The 14,998-nt window shown below is 32.4% G+C and overlaps 1 long non-coding RNA gene across 1 annotated transcript; it reads right to left on the bottom strand.

Annotated features, from left to right (window-relative positions):
* Nucleotides 1–776: 776 nt before the first annotated feature.
* On the bottom strand, nt 777–13,967 carry LOC145278305 (uncharacterized). The gene is made up of 3 exons (XR_013868353.1): nt 13,831–13,967; nt 9,500–9,558; nt 777–1,669 (listed from the first exon to the last, which is right to left on the bottom strand). It is a non-coding gene; the product is annotated as an uncharacterized LOC145278305 (long non-coding RNA).
* Nucleotides 13,968–14,998: the final 1,031 nt, after the last annotated feature.

Below are 14,998 nucleotides of genomic sequence, written 5' to 3'. Positions count from 1 at the left end.
GTGTTTTGTAAAGCTCGTCTTGTCTTATGATTGTTACAAAAAGGTAAAGTGGAATTGTATTATATATTTGTGTTATATGTCTTTACATACACGTCTCAACATCATCATGTCTACACAATGTCCGAACTGTCTGAACACTATGTCCTCACTCAAAGAGCTTTTCTCTTTCTCCTTCCTCAACACGTCTAAGTAAAGAACATTTTAATAACATGAACAATCTCTCTAGAACTCTTAATAAATCTCTCTCACTAAGAAAAAGCATCACTTATAAGACTCTTACTTTATCTATAAGTCTCTTACAACAAATCTCTCTCTCTCTCTCTCTCTCTCTGAGTCTTACAACATCCCTCACTGTAATAAGACTCTTTCTAAGCATCTCTTCCTAAGACTCTCTCAATGAAACCCCTATATGTAACACGTATAGTGCCTCCTTAACTTCCTCCAGAGTTGGTTCATCCCCGAGCTGATAAACTGAGTATGCCCCCTTGGTCAGCCTCAATAGGATGACAAGCGTGGGGTCAGCCTCAATAGGATGACAAGCGTGAAATCGTAGTAATTAAAAATAAGATTTTCCTTAGGGTATTATGCAAATGGTGGTATTAATTAAATGTAAATTTCTTTTGATTAAATGATATTTATAAATGTCATGCTGGAATAAAAATATATATAAGTCTGTTTTCACTATGAAAATTACTTTGGGAAAGTTTTTTTGTATTTTTTTACAGATTAATTAAATTGAGAACAGACTAACAAACAAAGAGGCAATAAGACGACTTTATTAGAATACAAGATTAAAACAAGCAAGGGCGGACGGACGGTCCACAGATTTTTATAATTATTAAGATATTAGTAGTTCAACTTTTGTATTGTATTGTTGGGTATATTTGCTCTTTTCTAATGAGATTTCTTATTCTGATTTTTATTGTAAAATATGTATGGTTTATCGTTTTTACTTTTATTTCAACATATATACGTTTTATCTTTTGTTATTTGTGAAATGTCGCAGGGATATCTTCTGTCTTCTAGTAGATATGCATAGTGTGTCTTTTTTATTCCTTCTACCATGAAATCTGTGCAATTTATAACCTATGATTTTACTTTGAAATACATGTTGTTCAGTTTTTTATCTTCTACAGTGAAATATGCGTGTTTTAATCTGCCGTGTTTAACGGCGAAATTTGCACGGTGTATGTTTTATTTTGTAATATGACATATATACGTTTTATATCTTCCTTCCGTGATATGGGTGAAGTTTATTTTCCCCTTTCTATTGTAAATATTATGATCACGTTTTATTGCTTCTTCTGTGTATTGTTGATAATTTTGTTTCTTTTCACATGTGACAATTCTTTTGACCTCTGTTAAATATATGCATTTTTTTTTAGTGTGACATATGTGCAATATGTAAATCATATTGTAAATTTGCACATACGTTGATTACATTTTGCCTTTTATTAGGAAATATTTGCCGGCTAATATTCTGTCCACTAGTGTTGAATAGGAGTGTTTTAATATGTCGTCTTTTAATAAAATAAGCTTTGTTTTCTATTGTGATATGCATAAGCTTTAATATCTTCTGTGTATCTTCTGTGAAATATGTGTCGATAAGCTTCATTTTTTTTCTGTTAAATGTGATTACTCCATCTTTTGTCTTGTATTCCAACATTACCTGAGAAAATAAAAGTAAATTTATCAACATTATGATCAGTTCAGCTGAACGCAACAATATTAATATTCGTTTACTTTTTACATGATTTCAGACCTGTGTAACAATAGTATCTACTATCATATAAAATCACTTTGTGTGTGTGAGTTCCTTTCTCATAGGTTCCAAAACAGCTGGGCCCATCATTTTGCACATGTCACACAAAGGTAATTTATTTGTCTGGCAGTGTTCTTAGATATGTTTTAATGAAATTTATCCGATAATTATCAAAAATAAAAATATCCGATCCTAAAAATAGTCTGCCTTTCTTATAGATAACACAGAATTTTTACAGCGGAATATTTTACGTTACACAACCAAGGAAGATAATAAAATCTCAGCAAATCATTTCTTCTTAAATCTTTATTATAATCTGGAGATATATCTTGGTGGTAAAGCATTCGACTACATATCGAACAATCGCTTATTCGAGCCCATGTGTACCTCACTGTTTTATTTTGATAATAAATAGTTGAATAGACTCGAGAGACAGGTAATCACCACCTGCCATTCCTACTGTTTATTCACGAGATACATAGATAGAATCCTCATACTTACATGCTCCTGTGATAAAACTACCAAATCTTCTGCACATTAAACAATACAGAGCCCACCTGCGTATCTGGCTATCTCACTATCCTGGACAACCACAACATAACTGAAAACGGCTCTATATGTACAGTTCTATAGGAAACCAGTCTGTAGGCATCTGTTCGTCCACTTTACATCTACCTTACCCCTCAAAGATAAACTGGGATACGCACATGCGGAGATCTCACATATACACAACAAGTGCACTAACACTTCAGACAAATTCTTGCACACTAATACACTTCATAATAAACTTCATACACACCCTCTACATAAACGGTTACCCTAAGTCTACCTTATCTTCACTCAGAAAGAAGAAAACGCGAACGCTATACCATCTCAAATACCTGTTTTCTTAAACTTCCGTTCTTCAACAATTGAATCTTCTCAGTTTTCCGTAGAGCCTTACACGACGAGAAAGTAGACATCGAACTTATTCACGCCGGCATCACCTGGCCACAGTACCCAGCTCGGAAACACTTACCCCACACACCTGACACTTGCTCCCTAGCACACCTACGCATTTCAGATACAGGCTTATGTTCTCATACCTACGTGGTCTATGACTTACAATGCACCAAATGTAACGACTCCTAGATAGGGAGTACCACCAGAACACTGAATCAACACATCAAAGAACATCTAAACACTAGAATCTCCTTGTTCCACAAGCATATTACTTCATGCCACAACACACATGGAGCGTTAGTATCCTTGCCTCAGTCAGAAACCTAGGAAATCTCAGAATTGCTGAAGCACTCCGAATCCCCAAACACAAGCCTTCGCTTAATAATAGACTTGAACTAAGCTCTCCCTCTATCCTTTGATCCTTAATACAAATAACAACAGGATTAATAATAACAACGTTAATAAATTATAAAAATGAAAAGAAAACAGGGAAAAGAGCTATATATACAGTAATATAGGCTTAATCTAAGAGGTATAAGAAAGATGAAAACATCTATGCTGTAGCATAGGGATCGGATTACAATAAGAACATATAACTAGACGCAGATTGAGGAATAAATAAGAAAGAGATAGAAGGTAGATGAAAAGATACATGTAGCGAATATACAAACATAGAAAAAAATGCATACATTTAAAGGTTATATATATGTAAATATCAGAGTATAATACACTTTGAGCATTAATAACGACAAACATATTTCATTAAATATTTAACTAAATTTTTATGGAAGGTTGGTGATTTGAGTAGAATGGAAGTAGAAAGTACGGAGATATGATGATGAGAGTCGGGGTGAAGTAGTGAGATAGAGGGTTGGTTAGTTGTTTGTTTTTGTTTTACGGCATAACAACCCCTTTCGGGTTATTTAATGCCGAATCCAAAGATTTTCAAGAACACTTTTTTTTAATAGAGTATATTTGTTGCTTTCACGTCGGTTTCTATTCAACCCATAGTTGGGTCAGAGTGGACCTGGGAGCAATGGTAATTAAAGGGTGGCTCCACACTCCCCAAAGCCAACTCGCTGGGGCCTCACCACTGGATATAGTTTAAGGTCATATCCAGGAACCCCATTGAGGGACTTTTACCCTCTGCAGGGGGGCAGTCGGCGTATTCTAATGCCTCACCGACAGGGCCTGAGATAGAGGGAAGTAGAGGAAAAGAAAGTAAATAAAAAATAGAATATTTATATATGAGAATTAGATTAAATATCATATAAAAAATAAAATAAGAACAAGTAAATAAATGTGAAAAAGAGATGAGAGAGTTAAAGAGGGAAGGAAGAAGTACGAATATATATATATATATATATATATATATATATATATATATATATATATATACCAGCTGTACCCTGCCACGCATTGCTGTGGCTCAAATTGGCGCAATCGAAAAAGTTCCAAAATGAGAAAAAGCATGTTTCTTATAGGTTTAATTTTCCATTTTGCATGGGTACACAGTTTTTGTTGTTCCATTTTCTTAGCTGATATAGATATTTTCCGGTTTGGTGACTCTTGAATACGTAATATACATTGTCCATGTGACAAAACAGTCAGTTTGTAACTGTAAGGCCCACAATTGTAAAGATTGTTCCCTGTGCTTTGTTGATAGTTATTGCAAATGACAATAAAATTGGAAAGTTCAATTTCCTAAAGTGTAATGATAAATCATAGGAATGCATGGAATGAAGATATATTAAACTGTGAAAGGTCATGTTAAGATTGTTGTTTCTATGATATTGTTTGTTATTTTTTTTTTACTGCAAGCTATGTGACATTGCAAAGCTTGGATTGGTTTATATTTCACAACATGATAATTAGTACACCAAATTTCAGTTGCAATACATGCGGTGGAATCCCTTGCAAATATAGCTATTGGATAATTAACCACTTTATCTGCTTTCACGACAGTGTCGATGGATTTGTATTTGACTACCTCACTTGGAATTTTACATTTAATTATAGCGTTAAGTTCATGGGCATCTTTTTATTGAACTGCAAGAATAGCTCATTCACTCAGTCAAATGGAATTCTTATAATTTGAATATCTGCAAAAACCTTTTAAACTAACTATTCTTTTGATGAAATAAAATACAGAAATTACAGAAGTTAAAAATCAAAGAATTTTGCCCTTAACTCTGATCAGCTGGCACTTTTTCGTACCCAATTTCCCACAAGTGATGCAAAAGTTTTTGTGCGGATCGAACAGTCGGCAACTGTACATGCATATTTTGAGTTAAGTTTAATGTCTTCACATGGAACAAAAAAGTAGAGTATTTGAGGCAAGCATTTATTTCATCTGCTGGTGTTGATTGAAGAATAACAGGTAACATTTGTCTGAAATCTCCTGCAAGCAATATTACTGCATTCCCAAATGGTTTGACATTGCCACGCAAATCTTGCAAGGATCGACCAAGAGCCTCAAGTGATTTTTTGCGTACCATTGTGCATTCATCCTAAGCAACAAGTTTGCATTTCTGCAATATTTTTCCTCATATTGGATGTTTTGGAGATGTCGAACATGAGAATTTTGAAAAATTGAATGTTTTAAAGTAGAATAAATAATTCTTCTACTTGGCAGCAAGGTCGCAGGTATTCCTCATGCAGCAAGGGCTAAGGCTATGTCATTTTGTTACCAAATGGCTGCCAAAATCAATTTAATTAGAAAGGTTTTACCAGTTACTTCTGGTGCTGTTCAAGGTAGCAGTAATTTCCAAATAACTTCTATTCTCACAGTCAGTAAATTAGGTGACTAAAATAGGATTTATCCATGTTTTCACAATGCCTTATTCACTGTAATTTATTTAGGAGACTAAAATAGGATGAGGATTAGAGATGGGCAGATAGAGAGGAAGATATATAGATAGAAAAGAGAAAGTGAGAGGAAAATAGAGAAAGAGAAGGAGATAGAGAGATAAAGGGATTGATAGATAAACAGAGAGAGGGGGAGAGTTAGAAAGAGAGAGGGATGAGACAGAGGAAAGAGATAGATGGAGTTAGAGAGAGAAAGGGTCTCAAAGAGAGATGGAGAGGGTGATATAGAGAGAAATATAGATTGAGAGAGGGAAAGAGAGAGATGGATAGAGAGAGATATTAAGAGAGGATGAGGGGGAGAGAAACAGAAGATGAACTACACTTCACCGTCTGTTTCCTCGTTCAGTAGAGAAGAAATCTTTCGAGACTGAGGCAATTTTGTTATTATCCAGAGTACCCCATTTTTGGGGGGGCTACATTTTCCCCACATTAGAAACCGACCGGGTTATCTGTACTTTCACTTAACAAATTAATAAAAGAAAAACATATTGTAAAATTTGAATTTAACATGAAAATACTATTTTAAAAAATAGCACGATAACATAAGTGCATAAGTGCCACTTTAGGTACTCCTTGGGCGTTGAGTTCCATGGCGACCAGCATAATTATTTAATGGTCGCTCCCTTAGCCCCCCCTAGTCAAGGCTAATGCATGCGCACGTAACATTTTTTTTATTTACTGACGTTGGCTTAGTAACTAAACGATTTATTGATAATTTCGTAAGCCTTAAACGCATGCCGGAAGATTTAAATTGGTTCATTATTGTTGTAATGAAAAAAAAAAGTTTCATTCAACACAAAACCAAAAACACATAATCATGATAAATGATTTATTATTGTATTCATTGAAATTTACTAATTTTTAAATAAAAAAGTAAAAAAAAAATTTAATAAAAAAAAATAGTTGCTTATGTGCGCATAAAAAACTTTTTCTTTTTTTTTTAGATTAGGTCCACCTAGGAATCCCCCCCAACCTCCAAATCTTAAGAACAGCTTCCGGAATAAACACCACTTTTGGAGGGGGGGCTATTTGCAAAATTTAACTGATATTTGTTGTCAGCATACCCACCCGAAAATACTATTAAAAAAAGGGAGGGGTTCAGTGCCCGTGGCAGAGAAGTAGATTTATTTATCAATAAAAGCTGCGGAGAAGTAAATTTATTTATCAATAATGTAAATATTTACCCAAAAAATTATCCCGAAGTTTATTGCAAAAACGTTTTGTTTTCGCACTATTCCACAATTTGTTCATCCGCACATGTAAATTAAAAAATATTTGTAAAAGTGAGAAGTTATCGGTTAATGATTTATTTTTTTTTATTTATTTATTTATTTTTTTTTTTTACATTAAGTCCACCTCCACAAATGTTAAGAACGGCTTTCAGAATAAACACCCTCAACCTCTCCATGTTAACAACGGATTTCGGAATAGACACCATTGGGGGATATTTAAAAAAAAGAGTCGATAAAAGTCGTCATTTAAAAAGAAATTTAAAATCAAATGTTTGTAAAAGTGAGAAATTATTAATAAATGTTCAGTAACATTTTTCGGTGCTAATGCAGAGAGTGATCCGCGCTATTTTTTAAATCGTGTTTTTTTTTATTCCAACCAATCTTATATCGAAAAACAAAAAAAAAAACTCAAAAAGCAAGCGACAAACGTTTTTTTGGGGGGCCTTATATAATAATTAAAAATGTGTAAATTAAAAAATTTGGAAGATAAACAAATGAATTATGTTTTTTTTTTTTTACTTACTATACAGAAAATGAAATCTTTCGTCAATTCGTGGCTGTGAAATGAATCGAACCGGAAGTTCAGTTTTATCAACAGAACAGATTCGCACCACGGTGAAAAAAAATATATTTATTTTATTTTATATTTTAATAATTCGCGAGGTAAATTTATTTTAATAACATAAAAACATGCCTCGACCTTAAAGATGGGTTGTCTGAAAATTTCAAATAAATTGGTAACGTAGAAATATGGTTTTATTCGTTTGGAACGAACCAAATTTACATTTATATATATATATATATATATATATATATATATATATATATATATATATATATATAGGGAGAGAGATGATGAAGTAAGGAAATACCAAATATTAAGACACAACCAAAAATTTTAAATGTATGAAAACTAACGTAATAATATTAAAGCCACAAAATAAAAAAAAACAATCAATTAAACACAGTTAGTTTCTTTTACGCCTTAACATAAAGAAATAAAATTAAAAATAATAAAATATTGTCATAACAAATAAGCATTAAGTACGTCTACCTCCCTTATACCATAAATTACCCAAATTTGACAGCGTTACTAAAAAATCTTGCTGCGTTGCTAGTATTAAAAAAATAAATAATTAAAATACATTATCACAATAGGATAATAAATCCGATTATAAGACTATTTTCTGGTAAAAACAGAAAAAAAACATTACAAATAATAAAATATAGCCAATAATAATAATAATAATAATAATCATAGTAATAAAAGAAGCATCCCCATTTACCAATCATAACTGACTGTGGTACTAGCATTTTGCTGCGGTTCTGATTCCTTCTACTATTACTAAACAATACTCTTCTTTTCGTTTTGAAAAGGGGATGATTTCTCACGAAAATAATCAAATTTCCACATCACCAACGGACTTTATATACCCCGGATATGCCAGAAGCTTTTCTGATGTTTATATAATAAGTAGAAGAGTGAGATAAATAATTAGACATTTCTTCACTGTTTTTGCTACTCGAGTATATTTGTCTATTTGTTTATTTGTTTTTACTTTCTTTCCCTTTCTCTTTCCCGTTTTTTTCCACATTGTTCTCGGCTTTATAAATTTTCATATATATATATATATATATATATATATATATATATATATATATATATGTATATATATATATATATATAGTAATTTATAAAATATATATGGCGATTAAGCTACACTGAATATTCCGCTTTTCATCAACTCTAGGATTCTTCAGGCTTATGCGCCATATATATTTTATAAATTACTAACTAGCTCTACCTACGTATTGAGCACTTTTGAAGTAAATACTTTAAGTTTATGCATTAATCTATACTTTCGTATATCAATTTTATGTGAGTAAATTAAGTAGTTATATATATGCATATATATATGTGTGTGTGTGTGTATGCGTGGTTTGTTGAAGTGTCTCTTAATTATTTACTCGTTTGATCCTTCTCCCAACTATAATTATTCAATATGAAAAATGGAGACCACCTCCCTAAAAATAATGTCAATCTGAAGTTTGTAGTAAACGTAGATTTGTAATATTAAACATTCAAATAAGCATTATTTGTTGTTTCCCTGCATGTTCTCCAGAAACGGTAATGTAATAATAAAGTTTCATATACAATAATAAAGTTTCATATACAATAATAAAGAAACGGTAATGTAATAATAAAGTTTCATATACAATAATAAAGTTTCATATACAATAATAAAGAAACGGTAATGTAATAATAAAGTTGCATATACAATAATAAAGTTTCATATACAATAATAAAGAAACGGTAATGTAATAATAAAGTTGCATATACAATAATAAAGTTTCATATACAATAATAAAGAAACGGTAATGTAATAATAAAGTTGCATATACAATAATAAAGTTTCATATACAATAATAAAGAAACGGTAATGTAATAATAAAGTTTCATATACAATAATAAAGTTTCATATACAATAATAAAGAAACGGTAATGTAATAATAAAGTTTCATATACAATAATAAAGTTTCATATACAATAATAAAGAAACGGTAATGTAATAATAAAGTTTCATATACAATAATAAAGTTTCATATACAATAATAAAGAAACGGTAATGTAATAATAAAGTTGCATATACAATAATAAAGTTTCATATACAATAATAAAGTTTCATATACATACCATTGTTTACTCGCATGAACATGGAAGAGCTTTAATTGCTTCCTCAATTCTGTCCAATCCTTTAATTAAATTGTGAGAAAAAATTAAGTAGACATAAGAAATATTCAGCATAAAAGTTTTATAATTTTGAAATAGCAACAACTAAAACGAAATTAGTTGAGCAAAGCACAATTGCACAATATTGTTCATGACTATTTCTAATTACTGCGTTTCTCTTTTCCTCAAGGTTTTGTCAGTATAACGATATCAATATCTATACACATGCAGGCGACAACCGTTGTTTTTATAACCAACTTTATGTATGCTCCTACAAATTTAGGTTTTTGTGTATTGATATTCATATTAAACCCCCGTTTTTCTATTTATAGAAGAAAATACAACTTTTTTCTATTTATAGAAGAAAATACAACTTTTTTTTATTTATAGAAGAAAATACAACTTTTTTCTATTTATAGAAAAAAATACAACTTTTTTTTCTATTTATAGAGAAAATACAATTTTGTTAAACATTGATCGCGTAGTTGCATTAATTTGTAAAAAGATCTAATTAATTTGCATATTCTTTTAAACAATCATTTTAAATAATTTCTCTATTAGTATTTTGGGTTTACTTATGAGATGATCATCTTTAGTTAACTATTATGAGTAATTATATTCATGCAGATATTCTATATGATTTATACTTACATAATAGTTGCGTAAGTAGGTTATAATAAACACAAATATCTTTTTATATATATTTAGGTATGCATATATATATATTTGTCTAAAAAATTGTGCTTACCAAACTCCTCTGTCAGAGTTTTGTCTACAGATATGAAACTTAATATATCAGATACTTGAACCCATGCAAAACTTTATATTTGGGTATTAGCCGGACAAATCGGTACAAAATGTAGAAAATAAAAAAAATGGAATTTGCCAGGTGACGGTCGAACAGCTGCATTACGGATATACACGCGCAACGCAATTGCTGTTGGTTCAGTATTTAATTTTTAGTTTTGCAGCAAACATGTCTTTATAGCGCAGGCATTAACGCCAAAGGAAATAAGTAAATCGTAAGCTAAATGTTTTAGTTTCGATTCTCGGTGATGGCGCATGAGTCATTTTTTTAACTTATTAAATCCTTACTATATACTGGGTCCAATATAATATAATAATAAATACGAAATCCGCATAAATCAAATATCATATTTAAGCGTATTTTACAGCTGGGCTATGCTAGATGGCCAGTTAGTTTTATTACACGTATTTTGCAAGTTAATTTATAAATCTAAATGTGTAGAAAAAGAAATATGTAAAAAAAAAAAATCAGATTTGAGATGACGATGTGCAATTCGTATTATTTGGAACTTTTGGATGACTTTTCCCATATTAGTTGTTATTTACAAAATATATGGACCAACATTTCTGTATGCGTATCATTTTAATGTAAAAACTCGATAAACTGTAGAATTTCGAAGTGAACAATTTATTTTATCTCCGAGGGTAGATTTTTCTTAATTAAGTATTAATTTTATTCTTAGTTGTCGAATTTACATGAGAATTAAACCTTCGTCGACCAGATGAAATCAGCCTATCCTCGTGGCTTAAAGGAGGATTCTATTTGAAAATCAATCAATAGTTTAACATACAAATTCAAAGATTCAAAAGATGCAACTGAAGTAGGTCGGAGGTTATATCAGTCGAAATAATGTGACAATAACAAGCAAAATATGAATATATTAGTGCTAATAATCTAAATTATACAAAACTAGAAAACTCACTCGATACTCATGGAAAATCGCATAATCTTTTCATGACAACATGACTTGAACAGTTAAACTAAGATCCAATGAAAGTAAGGAAGACACAAGACTCCTTTTTCATAGCGTGTGTCTCAATCATCATGGTGTCTGATTAGGATTTTTCATCTTCTAGATTCAATTGCTGCACAGCGTAAAAGATAGCTTCTGTGTGACTTCCGATTTACTTGATCGGCTAATCGTTGATACAGACACTTTTATACTCTTAAAATATTCAAACAGAAAAAAAACCGATTGCTTTTCAATAGCTCTCACATAAACAAGTCCCATGGAATCAAAATCGCTTTGAAAACTGCCACCAAACGGTTGTAAAGGTTTTATAGAAAATATGCACGGGTCGTGCGCAAACTATTAAATTTAAAGTAAATTCGTTCGCATAGATTTTTAAGAATGACAGAATAACAACTGTGATAATGCCTACGAACCATTATAAAAATGAAACTGAAATTATCGCATCATCATTTGCTGAAATCGGAATTTTTGACAAAATTTAAAAAAAATAATAAAAATAAAGGGCATTATATTGCACTCTTTGAAATAAGTACACACACCTTGGAAAGTTTCTTCTATTACTGAAAATACTCTAAACAACACTCATATTTACGTACCGGATGTTGCCAAACTCATATAGAGACTTGATGCCAATAAAGCAACTAATTCTGACAACATTCTCGTCATTGTGTCATAACTAGAACTGTTCCTTAGAAATTTGTTCAACCATAGCTTCCAGGTGAAATGCTTTCTATCTTTCTACATAAAAAGACTCATCGTTATTGTCATCATCAGCAGCAGTAGTGACATCATCAGTTATACACCTCTGTTAATATATATATATATATATATATATATATATATATATATATATATATATATATATATATTACATTGGAGTCACCACATTCAAGGTTTGAAGACCACTTAATGAGTTTACGGTAGTCACTGAGAATTACACTAAGTTTACGGTAGTTACAGCCATTGCACAAATACAGCATGTATTCCGCCGGCTTGTACATCATAAGTCAAATACAAATAAGCAAAAATTCGTAGAGTAAATTGTAAGAGTGAAATAGCAACAGCCAAAAGAAAGCATGTGGAAATAATCAAGGAACACATAGAATCGCAAAAAATAGGAACTCATGATTTCTGGAAAATCTATAATAGTGTGGTGAATAAAGGCCAATCAGTAATTTCTCCACTAAGCAACAATCAGAACGTCGCATGCACGGCAATGGAGAAGGCGGAACTGCTTGCTCGGCAATTCGCCTCCACCTCCAACTCCAACTCCAACTCCAACTTAGAGCTAACGAAACTTCCCTCGAAAATTTCCCAATGCGGACTGAAGCCACATTAGATTATGTAAAAATCACCCCTTCTCATGTCCGCGATATCATAAAAAGCTTAGATAGCTCAAAGGCGTGTGGATCTGATATCATCCCTGCTATACGAATTAAAAAATGTTCAGCCGAGCTAGACCCCATACTTTCCAAGCCCTACAATACATGCCTAGCTGCATCTTGCTTCCCTAATAGCTAGAAGACGGCTTTTGTGGTATCAGTGTACAATTATCGCCCCATTAGTCTCCTTACCCTCTTCGCTAAAATCTTTGAAAAATTAATTTTCCACCTCGCAAAAGCAAATCTTCTCTCTGATAAACAGTAATGATTCAGGCAATGTCGTTCTACTGCAGATATTTTCACATTCATCTTTGAACACATTTACCATGTACTGGATAAAGCAGGCGAAGCCAAGGCTGTAGCGCTTGGTACATCCAAGGCCTTTAACAAAGTCTAGCACGAAGGGCTGCTTATGAAAATTAAATCGTACGGTATAACTGGAAGTATACTAAATATGATTAGATCCTTCTTAGACAATAGAAGCATAAAGGTTGTTATTGACGGATGCACATCCAAGCAGCATAACATTAATGCGGAAGTGCTTTGGGGTCGATAATTAGGCCATTATTATTCCTGATATTCATAAACGACCTCTTTGATTATATTGTGTCCGAAATGAGTATATTTACTGATGATACAACGCTCTATAATATGCATGAAGGAAGAACAGGTGTACATAAATCTAAGACAATGGCAGAATCGTTAGAAAATGATCCGTAGATTATAGTGGAATGGGGGCACAAATGGATGGTGACATTTAATGCTAGTAAAACTAAGCTGCTCTCCTTTAACAATTACAAGACGTTTCTCCATAACAAATAACACCCTGCCTGAAAATTCTACCTTCAAACTCCTCGGCCTAACATTTGCGGACAGTATGAACTGGAACAAATACATAGAGGACATTGCAAAGAATGCTGCAAAGAAGGCGGGTTCCCTCTATCGAGCTAGAAGATTAAAACCGTTTTACAGACTGTCGATTCTTCTGAAAACCTACAAGCACTGATTATAACCGTGTTAACAATCACTTTCAGCTATTCACTTTCCATTTTTTTCAAATCTTTTTTTCTAATTTTTAATATTCTAGAAAATAACATTCATACTAGAAAAAGACTGTGTTTTTAATACATACCGACAGTTAAGATATTCATCTCGCGTGTGAAAATGATTCGGAACCATCCGGGTTCTTTGGAGTAAAACGTAGTTCCACGGGCGAAGAAGACTTTATGATCAAAAAAGTATTCGAACAAATCCTTTTCGGCATCTTCTGTGTTATCTTTCATAAACTGAAAATAAAGAAAAAGAATAAATCTATTTAAACTTATTCTTTGAAATGAATGGCTCTCGTCTTCAGGAGGCCTCAAGGTTTGACAAGCTTCTGGGCTTGACCTTTACTCCTGATCTTAAATGGAACACGTACATCAAATCTGTTTCCAAGGCCGCTAGAAAAATGGTGGGATCCTTCTATCGATCCAGTAGATATCTCCCTGCTGATGCAATTCCCTATCTATATAAGAGCCAGGTACGTCCAAGGATGGAATACTGTTGCCACATCTGGGCAGGAGCTGCTAGGAAGGACGTTCAAAATAGACTTCGTAACCTTGTAGGAGATGTCCTTTTCTCTTCCCTGCAAGCTCTATCTCACAGAAGAGATGTTGCGAGTTTGTCTCTGATGTATCGTTATCTTCATGGAAAGTGTTCGACTGAGCTTCAATCTATGGTACCCCCTCGCCAAACCTTCACAAAAAACACTCGTCAACCTGAAAACACTATCAATAATTCCACCTACTCTTTATCTGTGCCTACATCTAAACGTAGATTCCACGAACAAAGCCTCTTTCTTAGAACTGCACGCCCGTGGAATTGTCTTCTATTTTCCTGCTTTCCGGCTGACTACAATATGGTTGTCTTTAAGTCCAACGTAAACAAGTTCTTGATGAGTCGTTCCATATAAGTTAACAAATTTACCGAATTTCCATTACAAATAATTACTATATTGTCCAATTTCTAGTGTACACTAATTAAACCTTATCCTTACGTGGCCTCTTGGCCTTGATAATGTGGTGATGCCATATGTAAAAAAATACTTAAAGAAAGGAATGATTAGAAGATGAGTTATGAGATTCGAGCATGAGACGTAATTTCATCAAAGGTTTCTAAATTGGTATAGCGTTTCCAACTATGGTATACAATGATTACATGTTTCTCTTGTATCTAGAAAATTATTTCTCGTGTATCATATCAGCCAATTTTCTTCCTTGTATATAACTGCATCAAGTTATAATCTAATCGCTCGGTAT

Source organism: Euprymna scolopes, chromosome 6 (assembly GCF_053919585.1).
Source record: "Euprymna scolopes isolate OS-2025 chromosome 6, ASM5391958v1, whole genome shotgun sequence".
NCBI lineage: Eukaryota > Metazoa > Mollusca > Cephalopoda > Sepiida > Sepiolidae > Euprymna > Euprymna scolopes.
The sequence above is the reverse complement of the archived record's forward strand: the minus strand, read 5'-3'. Positions and strand labels throughout refer to the sequence as shown.